At 40.9% G+C, this 24,112-nt stretch overlaps 1 long non-coding RNA gene and 1 pseudogene across 1 annotated transcript in view; both read left to right on the top strand.

The window, feature by feature from the left end:
- Nucleotides 1-24,112, top strand: part of LOC132492652 (uncharacterized) — a 406,999-nt gene that overhangs the window by 292,661 nt on the left and 90,226 nt on the right. The gene's annotated exons all lie outside the window — the stretch shown is intronic.
- LOC132492645 (inorganic pyrophosphatase 2, mitochondrial-like) lies at nucleotides 724-1,655 on the top strand (annotated as a pseudogene).

Below are 24,112 nucleotides of genomic sequence, written 5' to 3'. Positions count from 1 at the left end.
TGGGGAGCACAGGCTCCGGACACGCAGGCTCAGCGACCATGGCTCACGGGCCCAGCCACTCCGCGGCATGTGGGATCCTCCCGGACCGGGGCACGAACCCGCGGTCCCCTGCATTGGCAGGCGGACTCCCAACCACTGCACCACCAGGGAAGCCCACTGCAAGATTTTTGACCTCAGAAACTCAAAGAAGGATGTTGCTACTTATAGAAATAGGGGAAAATGTGAGAAGGAAAGGTTTGACTTAAAAAACAAACAAGCAAAGGAAACAAAAGCAAATAAACAAATGGGACTGCGTCAAACTAAAAAGTACAGCAAAGAAAACTACCAACAAAACAAAAAGGCCACCGGTAGAATGGGAGAAGAAATCTGCAAACAATGTATCCAATAAGGAGTTAATATCAAAGTACACAAAGAAGTCATATAACTTAATGTCAAAAAAACAAACAATCCAATTAAAAAATGGGCAGAGGAACTGAACTGATATTTTTCCAAAGAAAATGGCCAGCAGGCACATGAAAAGATGCTTAACATCACTAATCATCAGGGAAATACAAATCAAAACCACGATGAGATCTCACCTCACACATGTAAGAATAGTTATTATCAAACAGACAACAGACCAGCTGGGCCTGGAGCGTTGGCGCCCCCCCTGCCACCACCACCGCCGCCATTGCCGCCCACCTGCCACAGGGAGCGAGCTCAGGGTCCCGGCCGTGTTGCACCATGGCCCTGTACCACACAGAGGAGCACAGCCAGCCCCACTCCTGGTTACCACCTCTTTTTCAAGAATGTAGCTGGTCACTACATTTCCCCTTTCATGATATTCCTCTGAAGAGGAAAATGGCATTCCTACGAAGAGAGCACGAAATGATGACTATGAGAATTTGTTTAATATGGTTGTAGAAGTACCTCCGTGGACAAATGCTAAAATGGAGATTGCCACAGAGGAGTCATTGAATCCCATTAAACAAGACGTAAAGGATGGCAAGCTTCCCTATGCGGCAATTATCTTTCCTCACAAGGGTTATATATGGAATTATGGTGCCCTCCCTCAGACTTGGGAAGATCCCCATCGAAAAGATAAGAGCACAGACTGCTGTGGAGATAATAATCCTATTGATGTTTGTGAGATACATTCAAAGGTTCTTTCTTGTGGAGATGTTGTTCATGTGAAGATCCCTGGAATTCTGGCTCTTATTGATCAGGGTGAAACAGACTGGAAATTAATTGCTAACAATGTGAATGATCTTGAAGCCTCAAAGTTTCATGATATTGAAGATGTTAAGAAGTACAAACCTGGTTACTTAGAAGCTATGCTTAATTGGTTTAGATTTTATAAGATACCAGAGGGAAAGCTGGAAAACCAGTTTGCTTTTAATGGAGAATTCAAGAACAAGGCTTTTGCTCTTAAAGTTATTAAATCTACTCATGAATGTTGCAAAGCATTGCTTATGGAGAAGTGTGATGGAGGGGCTATAAATTGGACAAATGTGCAGGTATGTGATAGCCCTTTCCATTGTTCTCAAGAGGAAGCTAGATCATTAGTTGAATCAGTGTCATTTTCACTGAATAAAGGAAGTAATGAAGAAGATCAAGTATGGCACTTCCTTGGCAAGTGATGAGAATATTTGAAGTTCTGCCATCAGGATTCCAGTCTCTAAGAACTACAAGACTCCCATCTCCCCCAAGTGCTAGAAACAGGCAGATCTATGAGAATTTGCTAACTTCCTGTTGAAACTTTTTTTTTCAAACTTTTTGATATGCAATGTGTAAAAAAATTGAAATTTTTGAAAAAAAAAAAGACAACAAATGACAAGTGTTTGCAAGGATGTGAAAAAAAGAAAGAAAAAGGAACCCTCATGCACTGTTGGTGGGAATGTAAATTGGTGAGGCCACTATAGAAAACAGTATGGAGGTTCCTCAAAAAACTAGAAACAGAACTACCACATGATCCAGAAATCTCACTCCTGGGTATATATCTGGAAAAAAATGAAAGCACTAATTTGAAAAGATACATGCACCCCAATGTTCACAGCAGCCCTATTTATAATAGCCAAGATATGGAAGCACCCAAGTGCCCATCAACAGATGAATGACTAAAAATGTGGTGTACATATATATATATATATATATATATATACAATGGAATATTACTCAGACATAAAAAAAGAATGAAATTCTGCCATCTGCAACAACATGGATGGACCCAGAGTGTATTGTGCAAAGTGAAATGAGTCACAGAGAAAGACAAAAAGATATAATATATGATTTCTATTATGTGTGGATTCTAAAAAAACAACAAATGAACAAACATAACAAAACAGAAACAGAGTCATAGATACAGAGAATAGCTTGCCAGAGGGAAGGAGGGTGGGGGATCAGCAAAATAGGTGAGGGAGATTAAGAGGTGCAAAATTCCGATTACAAAAATAAATGAGTCATGGGGATGAAGTGTACAGTGTAGAGAATATAGTCAATAATAATGTAATATCTTTGTTGGGTGACAGTAACTAGTATAGTGGTGATCATTTTGTAACACACAGAAATACTAAAACACTATGTTTTACTATGTGAAACTAACATAGTGTTGCAGGTCAATTATACTTCAAAAACAAACAAACTCAGAAAAGGAGATCAGATTTTGTGGTTACCCAAGGTGGAGGTGGAAGGAGGCAGAATTGAATAAAAGTGGTCAAAAGATACAAACTTCCAGTTATAAAATAAGTAAGTATTAGGGATGTAATATACAACATGATTAATATAATTAAGACTGCTGTATGTATGAAAATTGTTAGGAAAGTAAATCTTAAGAGTTCTCATCACAAGGAAAAAATACTCTTTCTTTTTATTTTGAATCTATATGTGATGATGGATGTTCACTAAACTTATTGTGGTAATGATTTCATGATGTATGTAAGTCAAATCATTATGCTGTACACCTTAAACTTAGCACTGTATGTCATTTATATCTCAATAAAACCGAAAGGAAAACAAAAACAAAAACAAGGGTTTTGTTTTGTTCATGTTGAGTTTAAGCTTCCTATTTAACAGCTAAAATCAATCTCCAAAACTGGAGATTAGAGAAGCCCAGCCTAGTCAGCAGTACTTAAAGACATGAAAAGGGAACTGTGTGGGTGGAAAAGTGATCCCAGGCCAAAGATCTGAAAAAGAATAGCTGATACCACATTTAAGATACTTATAATTATTAGAAGAAATACATTACCATTAATGAATCAAATATCACCCTTAATTAAAGATTCCTTAATTTTAAAACATGTAAATGTGAAAAAGTATAACATTTTATACCTGATTCTAATGATAACCATAAATTTTAGAAAATAAAATGGTAGCTGGCAGGTTAGAAAATTATCAAAAGGTTTTCCAACTAAAAAGAAACACTTTTTTTTTTTTTTTTTTTTTTTTTGCGGTACGCGGGCCTCTCACTGCTGTGGCCTCTCCCGTTGCAGAGCACAGGCTCCGGACGCGCAGGCTCAGCGGCCATGGCTCATGGGCCCAGCAGCTCCGCGGCACGTGGGATCTTCCCAGACCGGAGCACGAACCCGCGTCCCCTGCATCGGCAGGTGGACTCTCAACGACTGCGCCACCAGGGAAGCCCAGAAACATTTTTAAATAAATGCTTTAAATAAACTCAGAGATTTCCTCATAGCTGCAACTTGGAACCAGTTGTTTTTATTTCCACTAAAGATATAAAGTCAGGAAGTTTTTTATAAAGACAATTACATATCATATAAGTCATTTCCCTCATTTGCAGTATGACAGTATGATCATCTCCTGAGATATCAAACTAAGATTTTGCTTCTCTTGGCAGTGATAACATAGTATAAATACCTATAAATTAGAGATTCTACTGTATTTAATATTTTCAAAGATTAAATTATCAAATGCAGATTAAACTATCAAACAAAACTCTATTATCCATGTTTTTACGTTGCATAATTACTGTCCCATGTAGACCCCAAGTTGACAGAGGAAGAATTAATATTGGTCTACCAAACATCACAAGTGTTTCCTCTTTTAGGAAGACAGACTTCTCACTACTGGAAAAGGAAGTTACAGATATGGAGAGGAAGAAAATTACAATGAATACTGCAGTGTTGGATATTTAACTGGAATTGGAGGTATTAGTGTGAACTCACAGCTTTCAATATATACAGACACAAAAAATATATAGATGCATATTATATGTACATTATAATATGTATTACACGTTATATAAACACACACACACATATATATGTATATATGTGTATACACACACACACACACACACACACAGATATGTATATGTGTGTCCACTGAGAAGACATGGAACAGTAACACCCCAATAGCAATGAACATACTTACCACAGTTAGAACCAACATAATGGCTTCTAGATACCATACTCCAGCAAATTAAACCAGGGCATTCTGGAGAAATGGCTGATTCTAGGACTGGATGCCAGAAAATACAAGATGCTCCTGACACATGTTGTATGATAAAGTAAGAAAATGTTCAAAGAATGATAGAGATATGTCAAAAGGATCCAGAAGCCAGTTTGAAGGGGCTCCCGCTGTCCAAACCTGAGACAACATAAACGCCAAACTAAATATTGATTACATGGGAATTCCCTGGTGGTCCAGTGGTTAGGACTCTGTGCTTCCACTGAAGGGAGCCCAGGTTTGATCCCTGCTTGGGGAGCTAAAATCCCACAAGTCCCTCAGCACGGCCAAAGAAAAAAGAAAAATAAATAAATAAATATTGATTACAGACTATAATTAACCAAATAAAATAGAAAACCATGAGCCCGTGTGAATATAAATGAATGAATGAATGAATGAAAAGTGTGATGAATAGAAAGATATATACAGAGTCTCAAAATACCTCTACTCAAAAAAAAAGGAAAGCTTTATAGTATAAAAGTCTGGCAGACAGACAACACCTTGACCAAATGATTAAATTGAACATCATCAGTAATGAGATTAATGAAAATCATGCATCACCTGATAGGATAAAATAAGAAACCAGCCTCGCTTGTGTGCTATTCCTACCAAAGACATATAACCTAAAACTAACATGAGGAAACACCAGACAAACCCAAATTGAAGACATACTACAAAATAACTGGCTTGTAGTATTTAACATTTATAAAAGTCAAGCATCAATAAAGAACTGTTCCAGAATAAAAGAGATTACTTCTCATATCACAACTTTTCAATGATTTTTCACCATGTGCATTCACTTCCTATTCAAAAAGTTTATTCATTAAATGTTTTAAATAAATACATACATGTTTTTAAAAATACGAACAGGGCTTCCCTGGTGGCGCAGTGGTTGAGAGTCCACCTGCCGATGCAGGGGACACGGGTTCGTGCCCCGGTCTGGGAAGATCCCACATGCCGCGGAGCGGCTAGGCCCATGAGCTATGGCCGCTGAGCCTGCGCGTCCGGAGCCTGTGCCCTGCAACGGGAGAGGCCACAACAGTGAGAGGCCCGCGAACCGCCAAAAAAAAAAAAAATATATATATATATGTGTGTATACATATATATATATATATATATATATATATATATATACACACATATATATATATATATGAACAGCCTGACCCAGAAATTCCATTTCTAGGTATACACTCTAGAGAAGCACTTGCAAATATGCACAGTGAGGCATATAGAAAGTGGTTCATGGCAGCACTGTTTATAATAATAAAAACTAGGAAACAAATGTGCAGCAATCCAAAAAAAAAAGATGATGACCCATTTAAAGAACTATTATGCTGCAGTTCAAAGGACTGAGGTACATCTATATAAGCTTTACAGGTAAACTGACAAGACACCTGGTGAATAAAAGAACCATGCTGTAGAGCAACATATACAATGTGATACATTTTTATAACTATACATATTCTAGGTCAATGCATAGCATATCAAACTGATAATAGTAATTGAGTGTTTACCTTCTAGGAAAGGCTGATCAGTGGGAGTCTTTAGACTTATGGAGACTGTTTTAATTTTTTAACTCAGATAATTTAATAATGCATTACTTACATAAGTAAAAATAATTTTAAAAAATACTCCTGACCATGAGTTTACAGTCTATTTGGGGAGTATAGCAGACAATGAGAACGCTAGTGTTTCCCTGTCAACCATACTTTTCCATCCAATTCATCTGATATTTGAGAATGATATTCCCACTTCATGTTATCACGGGGGGAAATCAACCCTTTCTGATCATAAAGGTGAGCCCACAAAATTTTGTGGGAGAGCAGCCAAGATGGCAGAGTAAAAAGACCCTGAGCTCACCTCCTCTCACAAGCACACCAAAATCATAACTATCTGCAGAATAACCATAGATAAAAAAAGATTGGAGCCTACCAGAAAAGATCTGCTACAGCTAGAGACATAAAGAAGGAACCACAGCGAGACCAGTGGGAGGGGTGGACTCGTGATATAATCAAATCCCATACCCCTCCCTGGGTGGGTGACCCACAAACTGGAGAATAATTATATTGCAGAGACCCTCCCACAGGAGCGAGAGTTCTGAGCCCCACGTTAGGCTCCCCAGCCAGGGGGTCTGGTACTGAGAAGATGAACTCCCAGAGCATTTGGCTTTGAAGTCCAGCAGGGCGTAATTGCAGGAGCCCCACAGGACTGGGAAAAATAGACACCTCACTCTTCAAGGGCGCATAAAAATCACACGTACACTGGGACTCAGGGCAAAAGAATTAATTTGATAGGAGCTTGGGCCAGACCTACCTGCTAGTCTGGGAGAGTCTCCTGTTTGGGGGGTGGGGGGAGCTGCGGCTCACCCTGGGGACATAGACACTGGTGGCAGATATATTAGGGAACATTGCTGATGGCTGACGTCTTGGCTCATTAGTTCCAAGATGTGGACCAACCAAACAGCCTGCAGGCAACACTGCTGAGACACCTCAGACAAACAACAAAATGGGACACAGCCCCATCCATCAGTAGACAGGCTAACTAAAGACTAAAGAGCTCACAGCCACCTCTGGGTTTGTCCCTAGACATGGCCCAGCCCACCAGAGGGCCAATACCCAGATCCACCCACCAGTGGACAGGCACCAGCCCCTCCTACCAGGAAGCCAGACCAAGCTACTAGACCAGCCTCATCCACCAAAGGGCAGACACCAGAACCATGAACACTATGATCCCACAGCTCAGGCCATATACCGTACCTAGTACCAGCTGGGCCCTGGCCTGGCCCACTAGCAGGGACACCCAGACCCCATACCCAAATGTGTCAGGAACTGACTTTTGGGACATCCAGACCCCATACCCAAATGTGTCAGTAACTGACACCCCTCCACACCCAACGATCTATTGATAAAATAAGCTCTGATTTCCCTGGGCCCTGCAGCCAGACTCCAGGAAACCAGTTCTGCCTGCCAGTGGACTAGCACTAACCCCAGGATCTGGCTTCATCTGCCAGTGGGTAGGCAAAAGCCCCAGAGCCTTCAGGACCCTGATTCCGCCCACCACTGAGCCAGCGCTAGCCTCAAGGACCCCCTAAGATTCCACAGCCAGCCACGTCATGACCAGACCCCACTAAACAGGAGCCAGCAGCATCTGCACAAGGCAGCCTGGCAACCAACTAGACCTGGGGCCTACCAGACCACCCACATAGTTAGTCCACCACAACAGAAGGACCCATGTAGCCCTCTTAGGGTATACCTCTAAAGCATACAGCTTGGGTGACGAGAGGGGAGTGCACTGCTGGGACGCATAGGACACCTACTACAGAGGGCCACTTCTCCAAGGTGAAGAAACATAACTAACTTACCACATACATAAAAATATAAATAGCAACTTAGACAAAATTAGAACATAAAAATATAAATAGCAACTTAGACAAAATTAGGCAGCAGAGGAATATGTTCCAGGCGAAGGAACAAGATAAAACCCCAGAAGAAGAACTAAGTAAAGTGGAGATAGGAAATCTACCTGAGAAAGAGTTCAGAGTAGTGATGATAAAGATGATCAAAGACTTGGACAAGAATGGATGCACAGAACAAGAAGTTAGAAGTTTTTAACAAAGAGTTAAAAAATATAAAGAATGACCAAACAGAGATGAAGAATACAGTAACTGAAATTTAAAATACACTGGAAGGAATCAATAGTAGACAAAATGATTCCAGAAGAACAAATCAGTAACCCGTAAGGCTAGTGGAAATCATTGCCATTGAATAAAGAAAAGAAAAAAAAAAAGAATGAAAAGAAGACACATAAGAGACCTCTGGGACAACATCAGGTGTGCTAATATTTGCATTATGCGGGTCCCAGAGGAGAAGAGAGAGAGAAAGAACCTGAGAAAATATTTGAAGAGATAATAGCTGAAAACTTCCCTAACCTGGGAAAGGAAATAGTCACCCAAGTCCAGGAAGCACAAAGAGTCCCACACAGGATTAACCCAAAGAGGAACACACGAAGATATTGTCATCAAAAGGACAAAAAGTAAAGATAAACAGAGAATACTAAAAGCAGCAAGGTAAAAAAAAAAAAAACAAGTAACATACAAGGGAACTTGTTCAACAGAAACTCAGCAAGCCAGAAGGGAGTATCACAATATATTTCAAATTCTTTTCCTATCTAGGTTGTTACATAATATTGAGCGGAGTTCCCTATTCTATACAGTAGGTCCCTGTTGGTTATCCATTTTAAATACAGCAGTGTGTACATGTCAATCCCAAACTCCCTATCTATCCCTCCCACCACCCTTCCCTCCTGGTAACCTTAAGTTCATTATCTAAGTCTGTGAGTCTGTTTCTGTTTTGTAAAAAAGTTCATTTGTATTTTTTTTTAGATTCCACATATAAGTGATATCATACAATATTTCTCTTTCTCTGTCTGACTTACTTCACTCAGTATGACAATTTCTAGGTCCATCCATGTTGCTGCAAATGGCATTATTTCATTCTTTTTAATGGCTGAGTAAGAATTTGAAAAAGAATGGGTACATGTATATATATAACTGAATCACTTTGCTATACACCTGAAATTAACACGACATTATTAATCAACTATAGTCCAATATAAAATAAAAAGTTAAAAAAAATAAAGTGATGAAAAGGAAAAACCTACAACCAAGAATACTCTACCAGCAAGGCTCTCAATTGAGATTTGAGGAGAAATCAAAAGCTTTATAGACAAGCAAAAGCTAAAAGAATTCAACACCACCAAACCAGCTTTACAACAAATATGAAAGGAACTTCTCTAGGTGAGAAGGAAAAGGCCACAAGAAACAAGAAAAGAAACAAGAAAGAAACGAGAAAATTACAGAATGAAAAAGCTAACCAGTAAAAACAAACATACAGTAAAGGTAGGAAATCATCCACGCACAAAGCTAGTAGGGAGGTGAAAAGATCAAAGTATTGATACTAAAATCATCTTGTAATAAGCAGTTAAGAGATACACAAAACAATTAGATGTAAAATAATAATATCAAAAACAGTAATTGTGAGGGAAGGAGAGTACAAATGCAGGGTACTTAAAATGCAGAGAGTATAAATGCAAGGTTTGAAATGAACAGATCAACAAGTTAGAACAATCATGTATATAAACAGACCACTATACAAAAACATCAAGGCAACCACAAACCAAAAGTCTATAATAGATATACACACAAAAGAGAAAAAGGAATCCAAACAACACTAAAGATAGTCCTCAAGTCACAAGAGAAGAGAACAAAAGAAGAAAAGGGGGAAAAAAAGAACTACAAAAACAAATCCAAAACAATTAACAAAATGGCAATAAGAACATACATATCAACAATTACCTTAAATGTAAATGGATTAAATGCTCCAACCAAAAGACATAGACTGGCTGAATGGATACAAAAACAAGACCCATATATCTGCTATCTACAAAAGACCCACCTCAGATCTAGAGATGCATACAGACTGAAAGTGAGGGGACGGAAAAAGGTATTCCATGCAAATGGAAATCAAAAGAAAGCTGGAGGAGCAATTCTCATATCAGACAAAACAGACTTTAAAATAAAGACTGTCATAAGAGACAAAACAGGACGCTACAAAATGATCAAGGGATCAATCCAAGGAGAAGATATAACAATCATAAATATATTTGCAACCAACATAGGAGCACCTCAATATATAAGGCAAGGGCTTCCCTGGTGGCGCAGTGGTTGAGAGTCTGCCTGCCGATGCAGGGGACACGGGTTCGTGCCCCAGTCTGGGAAGATCCCACATGCCGCGGAGCGGCTGGGCCCAAGAGCCGTGGCCGCTGAGCCTGCGCGTCTGGAGCCTGTGCTCTGCCATGGGAGAGGCCACAACAGTGAGAGGCCTGTGTACAGCAAAAAATATATATATATATATATATATACATATATATATATATATGTACGTATATATATATATATATGCACATATATATATATATGTATATATATATGCACATATATATATATGTATACATGTATATATATATATATATATATATATAAGGCAAATGTTAACAGACATAAAAGGAGAAATTGACAGTAACACAATAACAGTGGGGGAATTTAACACCCCACTTACATCAATGGAGAGATCATCCAGATGGCTAATCAATAAGGAAACACTGGCCTTAAATGACACATTAGACCAAGTGGACTTAATTGATAGTTATAGAGCATTCCATCCTGAAAGCAGCAGAATACACTTTCTTTTCAAGTGCACATGGCATGTTCTCTAGGAGAGATCACATGCTGGGTCACAAAACAAGCCTTGGTAAATTTAAGAAAACTGAAATCATATCAAGCATCTTTTCCAACCACAATGCTATGAGATCAGAGATCAACTACAAGAAAAAACTGCAAAAAACACAAACATGTGGAGGCTAAACAATATGCTACTAAACAACCAATGGATCACTGAAGAAATCAAAGAGGAAATCAAAAAATACCTAGACATAAATGAAAATGAAAACACAATGATCCAAAACCTATGGGAGACAGCAAAAGCAGTTCTAAGAGGGAAGTTTATAGTGATAAAAGTTTACTTCAGGAAACAAGAAAAATCTCAGATAAACAACCTAACCTTACACCTAAATCAACTAGAGAAAGAAGAAGAAACAAAACCCAAAATTAGTAGAAGGAAAGAAATCATAAAGATCAGCACAGAAATAAATGAAATAGAGAAAAAGAGAACATTAGAAAAGATCAATGAAACTAAAAGCTGGTTCTTTGAAAAGATAAACAAACTTGATAAACCTTTAGCCAGACTCATCAAGAAAAAAAGGGAGAGAGCTCAGATCAATAAAATCAGAAATGTAAAGGCAGTTACAACCAACACCACGGAAATACAAAGAATCATTAAGAGACTACTAAGAGCTACTATATACCAATAAAATGGACAACCTAGAAGAAATGGACAAATCCTTAGAAAGGTACAATCTCCCAAGACTGAACCAGGAAGAAACAGAAAATATGAACAAATTACCAGTAATGAAATTGAATCAGTAATTTAAAAACTCCCAACAAACAAAAGTCCAGGACCAGATGGTTTCACAGGCAAATTCTATCAAACATTTCGAGAAGAGTTAACCCCTATTCTTCTGAAACTATTCCAAAAAACTGCAGAGGAAGGAATACTCCCAAACTCATTCTATGAGGCCACCATCACTCTGATACCAAAACCAGGCAAAGATACCACACACACACACGCACACACAAATTACAGGCCAATATCACTGATGAACATAGACGCAAAAATCCTCAAAAAAATGCTAGCAATCTGAATCCAACCATACATTAAAAGGATCACACACCATGATCAAGTGGGATTTATTCCAGGGATGTAAGGATTTTTAAATATCCACAAATCAGTCAATGTGATACATCATATTAACAAACTGAAGAACAAAACCACATGATCATCTCAGTAGATACAGAAAAAGCTTTTGATAAAATTCAACATCCATTTATGATAAAAACTCTCCAGAAAGTGGAGAGGGGCACAGAGGGACATATCTCAACATAATAAAGGCCATATATGACAAACCCACAGCTAACATCATACTCAATGGTAAAAAGCTGAAAGCATTTCCTTTAGGATGAGGTAAAAGACAAGGGTGTCCACTCTCACCACTTTTATTCAACACAGTTTTGGAAGTCCTAGCCACAGCAACCAGAGAAGAAAAACAAATGAAAGGAATCCAAATTGGAAAGGAAGAAGTAAATGTGTCACTGCAGATGACATAATACCATACACAGAAAATCCTAAAGATGCCACCAGAAAAGCACTAGAGCTCATCAATGAATTCAGTAAAGTTGCAGGATACAAAATTAATATACAGAAATCTGTTGCATTTCTATACAATAACAACGAAGTATCAGAAAGAGATATTAAGGAAACAATGTCATTTACCATCACATCGAAAAGAATAAAACACCTAGGAATAAACCTACTTAAGGAGGCAAAAGACTTGTACTCCTAGAACTATAAGACACTGATGAAAGAAATTGAAGATGACAGAAACAGATGGAACAACATACTGTATTCTTAGATTGGAAGAATCAATATTGTTAAAATGACCATACTACCCAAGGCAATGTATAAATTCAGTGCAATTCCTATCAAAACTACAATGGCATTTTCCACAGAACTAGAACAAAAAATTTTTAAATCTGTATAAAAACACAGAAGACCCCAAATAGCCAAAACAATCTTGAGAAAGAAGAACACAAGTGGAGGAATCATGCTCTCTGACTTCAGACAATACTACAAAGCTACAGTCATCAAAACAGTATGGAACTGTCACAAAAACAGACACATAGAACAATGGAAACAAGATAGAGAACCCAGAAATAAACCCACGCATTTATGGCCAGTTAATATACAACAAAGGAGGCAAGAATATACAATGGAGAAAAGACAGTCTCTTCAGTAAGTTGTGATGGGAAAACTGGAGAGTTACATGTAATAGAATAAAATTGGAACATTCTCTAACACCATATTCAAAAATAAACTCAAAATGGATTAAAAACCTAAATGTAAGGCAGGATATGATAAAACTCCTAGAGGAAAAGATAGAACACTCTTTGACATAAATCATAGCAAGATGTTTTTGGATCCATCTCCTAAAGTAAAGGAAATAAAAGCAAAAATAAACAAATGGGACCTAATTAAACTCAAAAGCTTTTGCACAGCAAAAGAAACCATTTAAAAAATGAAAAGATAACCTACTGCATGGGAGAATATCTTTACAAATGATATGACCAATAAGGGGATTAATATCCAACACATATAAACAGCTCATATAACTCAACATCAAAAGAATAAACAACCCAATTAAAAAAGAGGCAGAACTGAACATTTTTCCAAGAGGAAATACAAATGGCCAACAGGCACATAAAAAGATGCTCAACGTCACTAATCATCAGAGAAATGTAAATCAAAACGACAATGACATATCATCTCATACCTGTCAGAACAGCTATCTTCAAAAAAGAACACAAATAACAAATGTTGGGGAGGATGTGAAGAAAAGCGAACCCTCCTACACTGTTGGTGGGAATGCAAATTAGTGCAGCCATTATGGAAAACAGTATGGAGGTTTCTCAAAAAACTAAAAATAGAACTACCATATGGCCCAGCAATTCCATTCCTGGATATATATGCAAAAAGACCCCAAAAACACCAATTTGAAAAGATACATGCACCCCAATGTTCATAGCAGCATTATTCACAATTGCCAATACAGACGAACCGGTTTGCAGGGCAGAAGTTGAGACACAGATGTAGAGAACAAATGTATGGACACCAAAGGGGGAAAACTGTGGTGGGGTGGGGGGAAAAAAAACAATTGCCAAGATATGGAAGCAACCTAAGTGTCTATCAGCAGATGAATGGATAAAGGAGATGTGGTATATACATATATATATATAATGGAATACTACTCAGCCATAAAAAAAGCCATGAAATTTTGCCATTTGAAGCAGCATGGATTGTCTTGGAAGGCATTACGCTAAGTGAAATAAGTCAGACAGAGAAAGACAAATACTGTATGATATTACTTATATGTGGAATATAAAAAATACTACAAAGTAGTGAATACAAAAAAGAAACAGACTCACAGATATAGAGAACAAACTAGTGGTTACCAGTGGGGAGCAGGGGGAGGGGCAATATAGGGGTTGGGAAGTGGGAGGTACAAACTATTGGGTATAAGACAGGCTCAAGGATGTATTGTACAACATGGGGAACATAGCCAATATTTTGGAATAACTATAAATGGAAAGTAACCTTTAAAAATTGTATGAAAAGTTTTTAATTAAAAAAAATCAGTAGGAGGTATTGGTGAAGTTCTATTCCTTAGGTGGTGGGATGGGTACCTCACTGCTTTTCAGTGATTCATTGCAACATACCTATACATCAAATGTACTCTTTTTTATTATTAATTAATTAATTAAAGTTTGGCTGTGTTGGGTAAAAAAAAAAAAAGAAAGAAATCCCCACAGGACATTTTCTCCAGTTGATGATTTTTGACTCTATTCAGCTTTCTTAGTGTATGTTACTATATAGCAAATATTGGCTGCTTCCCTGTTGGATACAATGTGAAAGGAGAAAGGGGAAAATTAAATCAAGGCAAAAGGCAGCCAGCAGGTTGAAGAGGAGTGTATGCCCTTGCATGTAGATTTTAGATGCAACCTGGTGTGCTTCTAGAATCTCTCCTTTCTCACTGTGTTCAGAAGGGAATTGACCCTTTTCAGTTTGGCAATCAGATATACCAGTTTGTCTCCTTCCTGACCCTGTGCCCAGCCAGTCTCATCTGCTCCCTCCTCACCACGGTCTTCTTTACCCTGCGTGAGGCAGAGTCCTTAGCCTGCCTCAGATCCAGTACAAAGCTCCACGTTCTCCACTCCACCCCGCACTGTGTCCGCCTTCCCTAGGCTCCGGCCTCATTCACTCATTAATGCAGGATCTGTTGCTGGTCATATCTCTGGGTGCTGCAAGGGATGTGGAGACTGATAGGGTAGCTGGAAAGATAAAACATCCACAAAAAACTCAGTATATAGAGCTTCAGATAAAATGTGGCATGGGAAGGATTTCTTGTGGTTGAATCATTCAGAGCAGGCTTCATGGAGGAGGCAACTTTTGAGAGAGCCTTGACTGATGTGCAGAGTTTGATTTCTAGATAGGAGTTACAGAAAGTTTTGGTTTTGATCAGAGAGTAAGATTAAAATATTCTTTGACTAGGGAGAGATAAAGGTGTTTCCCAACTCTTTTCAGTCTCAAAAATTGAAGAAAAAAAAGTTAAGGAATGGGATAATTTTGAAATCAACCAAGATAACATATTTGTCTCCTTTTTTGAAATGTTATGTCTTGTGTGTTGGGCACTGTGCAAAATATTTGAGGACAGTGAGCACCTAAGAGTGTTTAGAAGATGGGACGTTTGAAGGAAATGAGATAGGAAAGTAGAGTGGCTGTAAAATTGGTTCTCCAAACCAGAATTTTGCTATGAATAAAATGAGAACTAATATACTTAAAAATATATATATTAATAAAAAAATTAAAAATTAAAAATTTTTAATTAAGGCAGAAAAGGAAGTAAATAAATAAACTGAAATTTTGACATGGAATGAAATATTTGTTTTTGTTTTGGAATGGGATATTTAAATTAATTGCAGAAATGCAGCTCATGACCTGATGGATTTTACAATCCATTTGGAGGGGATGTAGTTCACTGTGAGAACTCTAGGATTTCTCTGTCCAGCATATTTTACCAGTTCATCCACGTAGTAGCTCACTAGTAACGGGGAAAATGAAGAGAGAGGAGTACAGAATGGCTCTTGTGTGTCTTGTTTGAGTGTCCAGATGCTACTAATTGATATGGGGAAGATAAGAGGGAGGGAACAAAGATTGGGACCAATGGAAGACACTGGGTTAAGTTTAGAAGATTTTACATTGAGGATGTTTAGCAAGCAGTTTAGCAAGCAGTTGTTTTCACTGGCTTGACACTAGCACTGAAATAGCTAACCACTCATTGACAGAAGCTGGAGAAAGAAAAAAGCATTCAGCCCAGGGCACAGCCCTGGGTTAATCAGACATTTAGGAAAAGCTTTATGCTGTTTGTAATAGGACAGTTTATAAGCAAGTACAATTATGACCAAACATGGAGAGCAAAATATTAAAATTTTAAAAAATTATAAACTACCCAAATGTCAACAAAAAGTAGAATTTAATACTGTAGCACTTAGGATGTCATCAGTAAAAATGTCACTTCTGAAAGTTTATAATAACATTAAAATGTTTATGATAGTAGGTGTTTTTCTTTTAAAGTACATATTATTTAAGCAATGTACAATTAGGCACAGCAAAATGTGGGAAGAGATACATCAAAAAGTTAACAGTAATTATTTTGAAGGTGGGAATCTATGAGATTCTTCCTTCTACTATTCCATATCTTTCAAATTCACTAAATAATATTTTCTAGTAGGGAAAACAGTCACAAAAAAAGGATTCTCTTCCCTTTTATTAACATAAACATGGCTACGGTTCCTAATTAATACAGAACCTGGACACACAGTAGGCCCTCAATAATCCATGACTGTATCAATACCTGCAATTGAAGACATTTACCTGAGATTTTCTGCCCTGTAAAAAGCCTAACCCTTTCTGCGGGACAGCCCCATGTCCTGCCGTCCTGGATCTTGCAAAGCGTGAAAAATGGCTCTGCCTCTACCCTCTCTGTCCATTGACACTAACGCCTTGATAGGCCTTCACCTGGGGTTCCCACTGAGTAGGTACTGCTCACTGATGGGTCCCAGGAGAAATGAAAGCACTTTGGGCTCACCTGAAAACCACCACCAGAGGATTGTGAGCATCCTCCTTATACTCACTGGTCCTGCAGAGAATCAGAGATGACTTCTTAATTTAGTGTATGGACTGGCACCTTGAAGTCTCGCCGTCCTTCTGACCTGTGCAGGCACTTCCATGGCACTGGCCTCTCTGGGGGCTGGCAAGGCTCACAGGGTAACTGCATTAGGGCCCCCAGCCCATTCCTTAACATTGGCCCTTAACAGTGTTCAAAGCTCTTCACTTGTCCATTCCAGTTCTCAAGGCCAACCCCATTAGCTCATATTAGTATCTCCGCACATCATGGATGAGATCTGAGACTTAGGTCACCTGTGCAAGGCCAGGGCAAGGTGTCGACTTAGCAGAAGTCAATGCTGTTACTGCATTTGTTGCTAAGATCACCCCCGTGGAGTTCCCTTGAGTGTCCACCGTGCGAAGGGGGCGGGTGTCCCGCAGGCGCAGCCCCACCTCCAGGGCTTCTGAGGCAGCGGCCTGGGGTGGGGGTTCACGGACTGAGAAGCCTAGAAGCCCACCGGCTGGGATGGAAATGGCGGACGATTCTTCAGACAGGGCAAGGGGGAAGCTCACGCAGGCGTCCAGAAACCTTGCTCAGATCCTGTCTTTGAGTTTAAATCTCAACTTTTGTCTTCCAGAAGCGATGGAAACAGGACCCAAAGCCTGAGGTAAGACGTCTTGCCAAACAGCCGGGAGCAGTCGCTATTACGACACCGAACGCCGCAGCCCCTCAGGCCCTGCCTCTGAACGTGGCCCCGCCTCTGAACGTGGCCTCGCCCCTGAGCGTGACCCCACCCCCAGAGCACACTGGGCAGGGCGTCCGTGTAGAAATCGCTCCCTTTTCCATTTTCTGCAGAGGTTTCCGAGTTCTACTAGGTACGCCCGCCGCTTTGATGAGGTAAACGTGGTCTCTGTCCTCTGAGAAGGTAGATAATTAAGCCAGAAGTGTTCCACAGCATGTGAAAGTGTTGTGAATTGGAAAACAAGGACAGATCCCAGCGTGGGAGGATCAAGGAAAGCATCTGAGGAAAACCTTTCAGTATAATAGGGAGGAAAGAGGAAGGAAAGGATGAGGGTTCGTGATTTGGTTTTGTTGTTGTTGTTTTGAAGTTTTTAATGATGAAAAGTTCCCATTTCATGACTTCTCATTCCCCTGTGGTGGTCCAGCACATATGCTCAACGAGTGAGGAGTGTGGCGAAGTTGTAGGAAAGTGAAATAGTTTTGAGTACTTAGGCAAGAGAATTGACTAAGAAAACAATCATATGAGCACCACCAAGACAGGGAACTTTGTTTCCTTCATTGCTGTGTCCTAAGTGCCAAGTACGTAGTAAACATGGGAAGAATGAATGGATTATTTTCAGGCAATGTTGAAGCTGACCATTAGTTGTAGAACATAAATTTGTGGTGGTACCAACATACTTAACCGTGTGACTTTATCAAAGAGGAATCAGTCCTTTATTAGAAGGCAGGTCTAGAAAAGGTAGAGTTAGATTGTGCCAGGCAGGACATGAAAGGAGAAGGGGGAGGGCTCTTTAGAGTAGAGCTATTTAGGTGTGGGGTTAAGTGATGGACCGTGAAGTTTTTCCTTGGAGAAGGAGGGAATGAAGACAGAATGTTGTCAGATGAACTACAAGTGGCTTGTACTTCCTGAACAGGGTGAGGAATTGACAAACCCAGGGCATAAACTGAAAGAATGAAGGGAGGAATGTCCCGGGCTTCCCTGGTGGCGCAGTGGTTGAGAGTCCGCCTGCCGATGCAGGGGACACGGGTTTGTGCCCCGGTCCGGGAAGATCCCACATGCCACGGAGCGGCTGGGCCCGTGAGCCATGGCCGCTGAGCCTGAGCGTCCGGAGCCTGTGCTCCGCAGTGGGAGAGGCCACAACAGTGAGAAGCCTGCGTATGGCAAAAAAAAAAAAAGGGGGGGGGGGAGGAATGTCCGACTGTATTTTTTCAGAATGAAAAAATATTCCTGGTGATGAGTTCTAGAATATGGCCGTAACTGAACTGGAATGGAGGTAAAGGGCTCTAGGATGACAGTGAGAGGCCAGATTACTGGATGGTCTATCCACATGAATATTAGGCCTCTGACTGATTCCTCCCACTTTGAGTTCCTTTCCTGGGACTCTTTCCTGTCCCAAGGTCTCCATGGAATTGGTATTTCCTGCAACTCTAACGTTCAGTCAGTGGCATGACTCTGGACAGGAAGGTAAACATGGGGCAGTGAGAGAGGGCTATGACAGACATCTGTTTTGTTTTTGTTTTTATTTTGACACTCAACCTTCACTCACCTTCTGGAAACAGTTCTTCTCTTGCCCTCTGGGAAACTAAGCCCATTCTCAGTCTCAGTCCGTGTGCAAGTGGAGTAGTTGTTCCCCGACTCTCCTACTTTAAGGATGGGTATACCACTCGGGCTTGGCCAAAAAGATTGTTCCATGATTTTGGCAACAGTGATTGGTGAGAGATGGGCATAGGACCCAGCTAGAGACAGTAAGGCACAATAGGACTTTTGAAGGGACTAGTGGAAGAGATAACCCATTTTTAGTTGCACTTGAAGCTTGGAAGATATAGCTTTGAAGTTGCCATCAGAAAGTCTCACAATGAAGCCAGTCCAGAATATAAAGCCAAGAAATGGATAGAAACAATACTGATAACATCCACTGAGCCCCAGTATGAACCCTCTTGCCTAAGGCTAGCCTCACTCCTAGGGTCTTTCAGGTAGCTTAGCAACGGTCTCTTTTTTAAGTCAGCTGAATTGTATTTGCTGTCATTTACATCCAAATAATTCCTCACACTATAAGGGAGCTCTCTCTCCCTGGCTCCTTCTTCCATGCTAGCACACTAAATGTATATTACCTTCTCTGTCCTTCAGGTTGCTTTCTATAAAAGGGGAGAGAGAAACCTGATTCAAAGAGCTGTAAAGATTAAACAGGATAATATACATAAAAGCATAAATTTGTTTCACAGCATTGAAGTACAATAACAAGCAGTACTTAATTTTTCTAAATTAAACTAAATCTGGCTCAAAGCCCCCATTTTAAAGTGTAGAAAGATATTCAGTATTAGTCATTACTTGGGGCCTTTTGCCTATTTAGTTTAGTATTCACTGTCAAACAAATATATAGGAAAGAGCCTCTGATTTAAGTCCACCATGATGGGACTGGGACATTCATTATCCAGGCCCATTTGGTCCATTAAAAGGCCAAATTAATGGCCTTGGCTTCACAGCCTCTATGCTAAGTATGGGCAGTGCAGCATTTTACTGAAGCTCCCAAAATAATGGCCCTTGATGATTAGTCATCTCACCCAACATTACTTCATCCCATAAAAAATCGTGCTGTCTCCTAGAGGACTTCCACACAAAAGCCATCCACGTAAGGAACTCATCTTTACATCCTTATTATGGAGTCATTGGAGCCACTGCTACCTTTAGTCAACTCTCCTTCTTTCAACCCAGCACTTATATCAACCCCCATCTCCTCTCTCCTGGGAACACCCAGGTAAATTCTCCTCCCACATGAGAATCTGGACTGGACTGTACAATAGGTATCTCACAACTTCTATTTGGGGTCAGGAAACATGAAAGCCATTAATAACCCCTTAGACCAGAAGCCCAGAACTTCCTGTAAAACAGAAGGGGAAAGTTAGCTTTTATTCCTTTTGGAGTCCCCTCTGGCAGGGAGTGGAAACAGCAACCCATAGCTTGGGAAATTATCCTGCCTCAAATGAAGGATGCCTAAAGCTGGGCAAGCATTGCTACAGAGGAAAATTACCCACCCTTGTCATTGTCAGCCTAACCTCCATCCCACAGTGAAGCACTGCTAAACTTGCATAATAATCAGTTCCTTCCCTGCCTGCCCACCCCCACCCCACCTCATAGAAGGAAAGAATAAACCCTGAGTTTCCTGGGAGAGATAAGGAGGCAGCCTCCACAAGTCTTTGAACTGTCTCTTGGCCTCCCTAATGAAGACCAAACATGTACTTGTGTCCCCAGGAAAATAACAGCCTAATTTAGGCTCTAATCCAGGACCAAATAGAAGTTCTAGAAGAAAGGCCTCAGAGAAGAGTCTGATCTCATAGCCTGGACCTCTTCATTGAGACTGCACATTGGGGCACAGTTCTCAGTGTTAATCCCTGTGAAGCCTGCCTAAAGGAATCTGATCCTCTTACGTAGCACCTGGCTCCAAAGAAATTCATGATGCCTGAACCTGTGATCTGGGGTTCCTGTGCCCAATCCACGTCAAGGTACCAGTTGATTCATCCATTTTGTTTGCCCTGGTATTAGGTTTGGAGTGTGGGCTTGCGGTTGTAAAAATTCAGATAGACCATTCCTGTCACCTTCTATGTCGGTGACCATTTCTTCAGGCACCACAAAATATCATGTATATGAGACCCCTCCTGGGAGTTGGGATTGAAGGTGGGCCTGGGGCTGGACCTGAGTGAAAGGTAGGGGCTGGGATTGGGGTTTAGTTTGAGGCAAGGGTTGTGGATGTACATGAGGGAGCAGAAGGGGATGGGAATAAAGAAGTGGTGGAGATTCTTGATCCCATATTTTGAATGCAGAAGCATTACAGATTCCATTGAATAAAACAGAGTGAGACTCTAGTGGGGAACTACTACTAGAAGCCAGGAGAGTAGCCACGAGGGACTCACTGTGCAAAGAGGGAAGACCCCAGAAGAGCTGGCTGTATTTCTCCTACAAGTTTTCCCCCAAAGTCATGTCATAGAGGAGCTGCTGACAAATGCGCAGCTGCTCTGGTTTGCTTTCACTGTTCCAGCCAGTCTGGGGGGCTCTAGTGTCCTTTACCTCAAGTGACTGCAATGAATTCCCTGAAAATGTCCGTTGGTATTCTGACATTTGTTTTGAAAATGGTCCCTCTTCCTGTTGTTTCTTCTCTAGACTCTGGAAAGCCATTTTCTTTTTTATTTGTCTCTCCAAGAGTCCCTGGATGTTAAAGCCAAAGAAAGAATGGCTATTGGCCTCCACGTGCTTGGTAACAGAGTGTCCCCAGAGACGGGTGTCTGGTAAATGGAGGGAAACGTTCTCTCTCTGAAAATCAGAGTGTGATAATGTGGGGAGGAACACGTTCTTGGCATTAGCTTGCCATGAGGAGAAGTCTGAAATTGACAGGCTTGAATGCTCAGTGCCTCTGAGTGTTGAAACTCAAGTGGACAACCACCAGAGCTATCTGGAGGTTTTTTTTAAAGAAACAAATGGGCATTTATAAGACATGTGACTTTAACTCTATCATACGGCAACCTCTTCACATCTAGGCCTACATGTAGCGAAAAGTTTTCTTTCGAAAGGTTGGGGGGGATGTTGAGAGCAGCTTTTTCATATTATATACACAGGCCTTCTATAAACGGCCAGTAAATCTTCCCAAAGGGTGGCTGGCACTTCCTATTGGCCGCATGTGGTACGTTATTCTACCATTTCTATCTTCCGACATCGAGGTCTTGGTAGAACGACGACCAAGCGCCCGATGACCCGCAAACGTTCCACCCGTCGTCGACCGGGGCTCCGCTCACCTTCCGGGCCCGTTAAGGCCTTTGTCCGTCGTTGTCCGGACGAGGTGAGGTCTCGTCCAACTGGGGCAGAGAGGTCACCTCAGGTCCCGGATCCGCGCGGGCTCCAAGGCCTAAGGGTGGCTGAGCTGGCGCCCACGTAGACCCCCCTTCCCGGGCCCTCGAGGCTTTAACAGCCCTCCGCGGCGTTCCAGTGGCCGCCATTCTTCTCGCCTTGCCACGCCCGACGCCCAAAGGCGCCACGTCCTCGGTGGCCTGCCGGGGGCTTCGCCTAACCCCTGCAGCATGGGGTCAAGAGACCCGGCGGTGAGCGGGATCTGAGCTCCGAGGGGCCGCCGCCATTAGGTCGCGGAGGTGGGGGTGGGGGAGCAGTTCGTTGCTGCTTCCAGGCTCGGGCCCTGTCAGTGGGCAGCTGCGGCGAGGGCTCTGGGGCTCGGCAAGACGCAGCCTGAGCCTGTCCCGGGGGCCCCCCAGTTCACCTGCCGACCAGAGGCCGGAGGGCCTGGAGGGCCCCGGGCTAGAAGGCCGCGATCCGCTTCTTACCGCGCTCTCTGCCGGAACTCAAAACTTTTATTTTTCTTATTCTCAGTTGACCTAATAATAATAATGATAGGGTATGGGGTGATTATAGTATATGGATAAGTGAAATAAATGACATCAGTGTTACAAGGGACAGGAGGGAGGAATTGGGAATTCTGTGATAACGGAACCTGCACTACCTATAAAGTGGTATAATGTTCTATATAAAAGTGGCCTTAGATTAGTTGTAAATGTATATTACAAATTCATGGGCAACCATGAAAATATTTTTTAAAGAAGAATACTTGACATGCTAAGAGAAGAGAGAAATGGAATCATATAAAGTGCTTGTTTAAAATCAGAAAAGGCAGAAAAAGAGAAGAAGAAAAAAGAATACACATAATAAATACTAAACAGATACATATATGGCAGATATTAATCCAACTATATAAAAAAACACTAAATGTAAGTGTTCTAACTTCACCAATTAAAAGACAGACTGTCAGTGGATAAAACAAGATCCAATTATATGTTGTCTACAAAACACCCACTTTAAATATAAAGACACAGATGCAGTTCTCTGGTCAGCTTCAAGGACATGGTGCTTGGATCAGATTGAGGAATGGGGGAGCAGGACAGGGTCAGAACATGGGAATGATGAGGCATGAACTTTGTTCCACCAGTAAGGACATTCTTTCCCTTCACTTTTTCTTACTTTCCCACTCACTTTAAGACATCTTTTGCTTACTCTCAGCTGTATTTTACCCTGGGAGGTAGGTGGCTGCATGGTCAACATTCCTACCACTGACAGCTGAGTGGTGCTTTTCCTCTGCAAAAAAAAAAAAAAAAACCGTCATTAACTGAGCAGCCTGAAAAAATACCCCGGGAGGGGAACCACTTCCCCAGAGTGCCTTTCTAGTAAGGAAACCTCCATATCAAGTTTAAAGTATGCTCTCCCGATATATTCACATGACCCACATAACAGATTCTTAAGCAGCTGCTGTGCTGTTCCTGGACCCTACGGCAAGTAGCCCAGGGTCCAGTAGAGCAACACCTCCGCCCAAATAGTGCCATTCAGGGTTCAGCCCCCTCTAGGAGCCTCTGGTCACTGAGTTCTAAATAATGATTAAGCTGTTATTTCTTCTTCAGCATTATTTTCAGAAAGTATACCTGCACTTAACGCTCCTCAGGTATAAAAGACCTATCTCCCCTACTTCTCTACGGGATATAAAAC

This window comes from Mesoplodon densirostris, chromosome 6 (genome assembly GCF_025265405.1).
Source record: "Mesoplodon densirostris isolate mMesDen1 chromosome 6, mMesDen1 primary haplotype, whole genome shotgun sequence".
Classification (NCBI taxonomy): domain Eukaryota; kingdom Metazoa; phylum Chordata; class Mammalia; order Artiodactyla; family Ziphiidae; genus Mesoplodon; species Mesoplodon densirostris.
Note: the sequence above shows the minus strand (reverse complement) of the source record. Positions and strands in the feature narration are given on the sequence as shown.